Genomic DNA, 7,620 nt, shown 5'->3' with positions numbered 1-7,620 from the left:
AACTACAATAATAAATAAACTTATCTCTAATTTCTCCCCAAGAAAACTCCTCGAAGCTCCTCTGAATCTCTTCCTTTCTTTACACCACACAAAATTCCTCTTCAAAGCGGCAAGGATGAAGAAATCTCTCACTTTCCCTCCACTCTTACAATCTCTCGAAGAATTCCTCACACTTTTGACACTCTAGTAAATTCTCTATACACTAATGGAATCTCTCTAACCTTCAGAACCTTTTTAACATCCATGACCACTCTAATTTTCGGCCAAAATCTTCTTTTAAAGTTGTGGATGAGCTTTCCCAAGAGTTGCCTAAGCATCCCTTCAAAATTTGTCATCATCCAAAGTCTAGTTGGACATAACCGCCGAGCTCGGGAAAATTTTCTTAATGAATTAATTCTGGAGTCTCGGGAAAATCTCGTCGTCGGCGGGGTCGATGGCGCCGTCGGCGCCGTAGTTCAATTCTTCACATTTTGGCCCTTTTCGCTCCAAATTCGCTTCTTTTTGCATCTTTTTGCTCCAATGACCCTATTTCATCATTCCTGCAACAAAACATCAAAAATATATTTCTTTAAAGTGCAATATAATAAAAAATAGTATAAAATAAGTATGAAAATCTCAACATATTTCCCTCTGGTAATGTACATAGATAAGTAATGATAAGCGTGAAAAGATCATCAACTTTGGCATCTCCCTCGGCTGACCACTTTGGCATCTCCCTCGGCTGACCCGGGTGGGTCTAACCGACACCTTCCTTTGCTAGTCGGGTGAAGACTAGTTTTTCCCCACGGCTTCTTTAAAGCTGCCCACTCTTCAGTAGCCTTCTCCCGAGCCACCTCCCGACTATCAGATGAGGTCCACAGACCTTCGGTCATTGTCTCGATACCGTTCGGAAAAATCATGCGCTTGACCACTATCAGGTCGAGTATTGGAATGACAAGAGACATTGACCCTCGATCAATGCCCTATGGTTTCGAAGGTTCCTAGATGAGGTGTTCACCTTCTTCACCTCGTAGTCCACTAAAGAAGCGTAGATCCCCCAACCACTTGTATGGGAGCCAACCAAAAAAATTGTTTTCCAATCCTTGATCATATTTTAAAGACCTAACAGGTGAATCTTGGGGCTAACAATGAACATAACGTAACCTTCCCGACCAATTCTTAACGAAAATAAGTGGTCGAACAACTCGATTGTCTTTGGAATTCTCATCCTTCGACAAAGAGGATGAAGGTCATGACAACATCAATCGAGTTCAAAAGAACCTGGGCAAGAACATTCCCATAATGATTTAAGATCCTTACAAAGCGGCAACCGAAGATCCATCTTAAACTGATCTTTGTTAAAAACAAATTCAAGGGCAAAATGATTTGTGGCTCGCTCATAATTGGCTGCCGAATGAAAGCAAATTGAGGGATCAAGATCTTGAATCTCGTTCACCTTTACTGCAAAAACAACAGAAATCTCCGTAGCTAGAATTAAACCGTACGATTCATGGGAAAATTTCAGCGCCATGAAACTCAAAGTTATCACACAAGAAGAGAAGAGAGAAGACATAAATGGCAAGCCATAGAGAAAATAGAAAAAGGTAAATGTACCCGATAGCTACTACCCAAAAATATATAGTAGCATGGGAAGACGGGACGTCACTGACAAGACAGTGACACGATGAAAATCACATGGTACTCGAGGTGAACAAATCATGGCTAGAAATAGGAAATTATATTATATTTATTTATTTACAAAAAATTACATTGCATAAAACCTTTGAAAACTATTCAAAAAGAAAAAAAAAAAACCCAACTAAATGATTGTTTGTCGCTTCGCCCGAGACAAACCCTCAGTGAAGCGGTTTTTCATACATGAATTCACTACCTAGCTTAAAAAGGTCAGTTTGACCATCCCTCATATGAGGGCGAAAGCTCTCTCTGGCGGCTGAAAACTCCAAACAGAGGCATGCCATCTCCTCTGGAGATGCAAATATCTCCTTCTAGAAAGCAGAGAATTCCCCACGAAGAGCGGAGACCATTTTCTCTATTCAACCCTCAACAGAACATTGACAACTTCTTTATCACCATCCCCCACCCCCTCCCCTGAGGATATCCCATAGTGCGAGAAAAATGTTCTTTCATCTCCGCAAGACGGTGCGCTAGGGATTTAGAGGATTCCCGACGCCCCTTGGTCACCTCCTCCTCGTACCTTGGCGCGCCAAGGTTTTACCTTCACCATGAGGTTGGTTCCCCCCAATCGTCCCCTAGTCCGCAGTAGCCTATCCCACGACAGCCACATCCTCTGCAGCTACCTATCCCACGACAGTCGCATTTTCTGCAACAGACTATTCCACGACGGCGACATCCTTTGTAGGACCGACATCAGTATCCGAAAAAAGAGAATCGATTGCCAGGACCTCTATAGTTGCACCAAGGAAAGAAATATAAGTATTTAAGACTAACAACTTCAACAATACACCCAAAACCTGGTCCCATTCAGACGCAGTGAAAGAGTTAGCACCTTCACCAGTTTATCTTCATACTCCACCCACAGAAGAAAGGTCATTTTTTAGCAACTAGAGCGATATCTTTGCTCCGGTCGTCTCATCCTCCATGCCAACATGAGGGATTATTAATCTTGCATCAATCAAACGGGTGCTTCCTTCCCTTCGACAGGAACGCGCACCGTCGATGGGTGCCCTCATTAAGCCAACCTTCGATATTTTCCAGAACTCGTTCTTGTGAGGAGCTTGCAAGAGAATCGAAGGACAATCCGATCCTCGCAATCAACATTTTTTAACCTTTGCTTAACTCTCTTTCTACTTGCTTCCTCGCAAGAGTTTCATCCGCCGATTTCCATTTCACATCCAATTTTTGGTCTTTTGCCCGCATACCACCAAGAGCCTTAAGAAGTGCATCTTTGTCGATAAATGAGGCTCTCTCACCAGACTTTGTTGTAGGCTCAAGAAGAACAATGGGAAAAGATTAAGGCAGGAGAAGAGAGAGAGAGACGCGCGAGCCCTCCCTGGCTTCGTGGCCTATTTATAGTAGTTTGGATGTGGAAATCCATGGGAATCATTTATTGAGTAATTATGTCATTTACATTTTTACGTATTTTTGTATTGGAAAAATATATGCCCTTGTTCTTATGAATTGCACAACTTTCGAGAAGCTATGTATATGAAAAATATGATACAGGAATCTTAAAGCAATCCAATGAACAGGATAAAAGACGATCGTTGAAGTTCGAATGACCGACTAACCACATAGCGCGGATCTCAGAAATGCACAACGATCGGAGAAAGAAAAGCGACCGACTTGCATAATTATCATCAATCGGTTGACCAGGCATCGAACGATCCGATCAACCAGTGATACAAAAGGTCTGAGGATCGTCCAGATGATCGAGACGACTCGAGATGATCGATCATGCATCAACTATCAAGTAAGAACGCGCGAACTGGAAGCAGTCGATCGACCAAGATGGACGTTCGCCAAAGTAAAATCTGTCGGGTGGTTCTTGTAATATTTTATTATGTTTTCCTTGTAATTTACTAAAACGGACCTTGCGTATGCTAATGATTAGGGGGTAAACTTGTAATTGTAATAAGTGTCATTTCACAATCAAAGGTTACTCACTTTTACTAATCTCTATTGTTTCTCCTTCTTCCTAGTATGCTCTATTCCTTGGATGTGTTTCCTGAACACTTTTAGATTCAACACGTGACATGCCCCAACTACATCCATTTCATACATTATCAACTCGAATTTCAATTGAAGCCGGCTATTAGGTCTTGACTATGACTTTGCTTGGGATATATATTTTTTAAATTTATCATAATTTTTTGTGGCTAACACTTTCTTGTTACTATCTAAAAATTTTTATAATGAGAGCCTATTTCTTACAATATCTTTAAAAGAAATGAACAATTGCATACATGCCACACAATTCTTATGTATTTATGTTTCTAACACTTAGAACTCTTATATTTATACGAACATCACTCAAATTTTTAACATAAAATCAAAATGTTATCGTTATTTGTTCTAAAGAATGAAAAAAACATTTTCATGTATATGTTGGATGTTATAAATGTAAATATCAAATTATAAGTGTTAAATATGTAAAGGATAAGAATTTTATGAGCCTACGCCCATTTCATACTCCGTTAACTCTAGTTTCAGTTGAAGCCAGCTAAACCCTAATTGAGTCAAGAATGATTTGTTCTGCAAACCTTGCCTTTCCTTTGAAAAAATCGGATTACAAAGAAAAATAGACAAGATTTTGATTAAAATAAATATCAAGATTATTAAATATAACTTAAAATAAATAAAAAAAATGGATAGATAATTTAAATAAATTTTGATAAAGTTATCTACACAATTTTTTGACATTTTCTTATGATCATTAATTCTCTACATTAAAAAAAAAAAAAAAATCAGCTCGCTCTTAGGATCAAAATTTGCTTAAAGTTTAATTAAGCAAGCACCTATTGACTTCCTCATCCAAAATTATGTAATTAATCATCAATCTAAGAAATAATTTATCATGATTTTTAAATTAACTAATATAATTAATAAAATTAATTCGTAATGGCCCCTGCACCACATAATTCTTTTTTTTTTTTTTAAATTTTTTAGGACGAATAGAAGTACAAATGGAAATAAATAAATAATATATGGCAATATTAATTTGACAGAAGCATGATTCTCTGCAGCTTCAGACTTGTCCCAAAATATAATTAACAATTTGATCACGTACCATTTGGCATTACATGAAAAGTAATGATAGAAACAAGCATGCATGGAATGTAAAATAAATTAAGATTTTTAATTAGAAATTTTTTGAAGAGAAAAAGGTCTAATTTGGACTTTGAAATTGTAAATGAAACAAACATAAAAACTCGCTCAAATCTAATGATTTCAACTAATGAAATTTGTAGGAAAAATATACTCTATTTATGAGGGCCCAAAATTAAAAAGAAGATGCAGATTGCAAGAAAGAAAGAAAGAAATTTACGCACATACCACATAATTCTTATGCATTTGCATATCTAACACCCAAACTTTGATTTTAACACTTATAACACGTCTGTTGCATAAAAAAAATGTGCATTTCATTTTTAAAGAGGTAGTTATAATGATATTTTTTATGCAATGTTAAAGATTTGAGAGATTTATATGTAAATATGAATATTGTTTAGGTGCAAGATTTATGTGGTGTGTACCTAAATGCGCAAGAAAAGAGTAGATGAATATAACAGCGAAAAGAGGACAAAAGATGCAGCAAGTTAATAATTTGGAAGACATATTTTCGGACTAAAATATGAAATTGGTGGTGAAATTATGATGAGAATTTAATTAGAAATATTTTAATAAGAAAATATTTTAATTATGATGAAATTATGTCCGATGATCAAACTTTAATAAGAAATATTCGGCTTCAACTTTTTCCCTATGCAATGTTGTAGCAATTTTAATATTGTTAATTACAATATTAAAATAGGAAGGCATGCGAATAAGACACTAAAACAAGCACCGATGGTATCTCTCTGCAAAGTACATACTAATAGGCCAATTTTTTAAAATGGCACTGTTAATATATTTTTTTTTAAATCTACACTCAAAAAAATATATATTTAAAACTTTTAAAAAGTGATATATTTCAATATTTACATATGTATTTCACTTTTTAAATTTTTTTTAAAAAAAGTGATTTCTTAGTGTGATATGAAAGATTTGGGTGGTATACATGAAAAAAAGTTGAGTTTAGGTGCTAGATATGCAAATACATAGGAAATTTTAAAGTGATATGAAAGATTCGGGTGGTATAAAAGAAAGAGAAGTAGAGTTTAGCTGTTGGATATGTAGATGCATTGGAATTTTTAATGTGATATGAATGATTTGAGTGGCATAAATGTAAATGCATTAAAGATTTTATATTTTTCTTTTGCCAGTCGCCATGTCAGCTGCGACATTGCCGCTGACATGGGAAAGTCGCCCAGTCCATCTTTGCCATGTGGCGAGTTTGTAAATTTTAAATTTTTTCTGTTTGATTAAAAAAAAAAAAAAACTTAAAGGTGCCATTTTTAAAATTTCTCCAAAATAATATTATGTTTATTGTGGAAATAAATACTGCGAAGCCGTGAACCAATACGACAAAGCCACTGGGATCCAAAGTGTGCCTTGCTCAGCTAATTTCTTTCTTTTTCTAAAGCGAAAATTTTATTAAATCTCCTTTTCCATTTTCATATTGTGTCAACCATGCATGCGTGCATGCATATGCACGTAGCCGCTTATCTGCAATTTGTACGAATGGTATTGGAGATTTCACCCTGGCGGCGAAGTTGTTCAAATTATGATTGGGAGATTATAACATTATAAGAAATATAAACTAATTATTTATGAAGCTATTAATAAGAGGATTAAAAAAGTTAAAAGAGCATTTGTGCCTTTGTATTCTATGTTTTCTCCATTAATTAGAGATGAATAGATGATAATTTTGAGACCATAAATTTCATCTTTTGTAAATATAAGAGAGATTATGGGAGAAGTATTAGTACTGCCATACAACCATTTAATGATAATATTTTTTGTGATAGTACTGGGGAGACAACAATAAAGACTGTCGAGCAATAGCAATGATCGTGTGACAACAAAATTGATTATTAGCGGTGATTAGCACATTAATAATTAGTGGGAGTTTTGGAGTTATTCAAGCTCATTTCAAATATATCTCAAGATTGTTTTCATATGAGTCTATTCATGATTTTTGGAGGTGCACTCTGCAAATAATTTTATAACACTAAGGTTGATTCTTTATTTGTGTTTTATTATATTAAATGTGGCCTTCTTGTTAGATTACAAAGTTTTTGTTCAATAATTCTTAAGTTACAATACTTTGCTTACCTTTTGCATGTAAATTTAATATCATAAAGGGGGGTTGAAACAGCAACAGCCGCAACACTACCTTCATAGCTTCATCAATTATTATAAAATATAAAAAAAATAAAATGCTTTTAGATAAGGAGATATATATAATTTATGTGGTATAAATTTTAAACGAGGTAATTTTCATTTAATAGACTGTATTAATACTATACTATAAATCTGTGTCATAAGTTGTTGAATGAGTCAGTTTATAGTTTAGGGCGACACATGATTTGACATCTAAAAATGATGTGTTTTCAAGAAAATTATTTAAGCAAGCATAAATTTTAATACAAATTTTAAAACAAAAATATCCAGAATAAATTAAATTAGGATAATTCAAAACTTGATTTATCAAGTTTGTAAATGAATTCAATTTCTTGACAGGCATACTTAATGAGCCTAAAAATATCTAAAGTGATTCGTTCAGAAGCTAAATGAGCCCAAATCAAACATTTTTCTAATTACAAATTTTGGAAGATTTGTTTAAGTGATAAAAATACTCAAATCATAAATGTTTATAATCAAATCAAATATCTTGATGAAAAAAATGTTTTAATATAAGATCACTTAATTTTGAGACTACTAAAAAATTCAACTCTGGAATGAACACTTATAATCAAGCAAATCAATATGGGTAATATTTTTAGACTTTATTCTAAATAGTCATAGTGTTACTCTCAAAATTATATATATATAAATATA

Source organism: Phalaenopsis equestris, unplaced genomic scaffold (genome assembly GCF_001263595.1).
Source record: "Phalaenopsis equestris unplaced genomic scaffold, ASM126359v1 Scaffold000873, whole genome shotgun sequence".
Taxonomy (NCBI): Eukaryota; Viridiplantae; Streptophyta; class Magnoliopsida; order Asparagales; family Orchidaceae; genus Phalaenopsis; species Phalaenopsis equestris.
The sequence above is the reverse complement of the archived record's forward strand: the minus strand, read 5'-3'. Positions refer to the sequence as shown.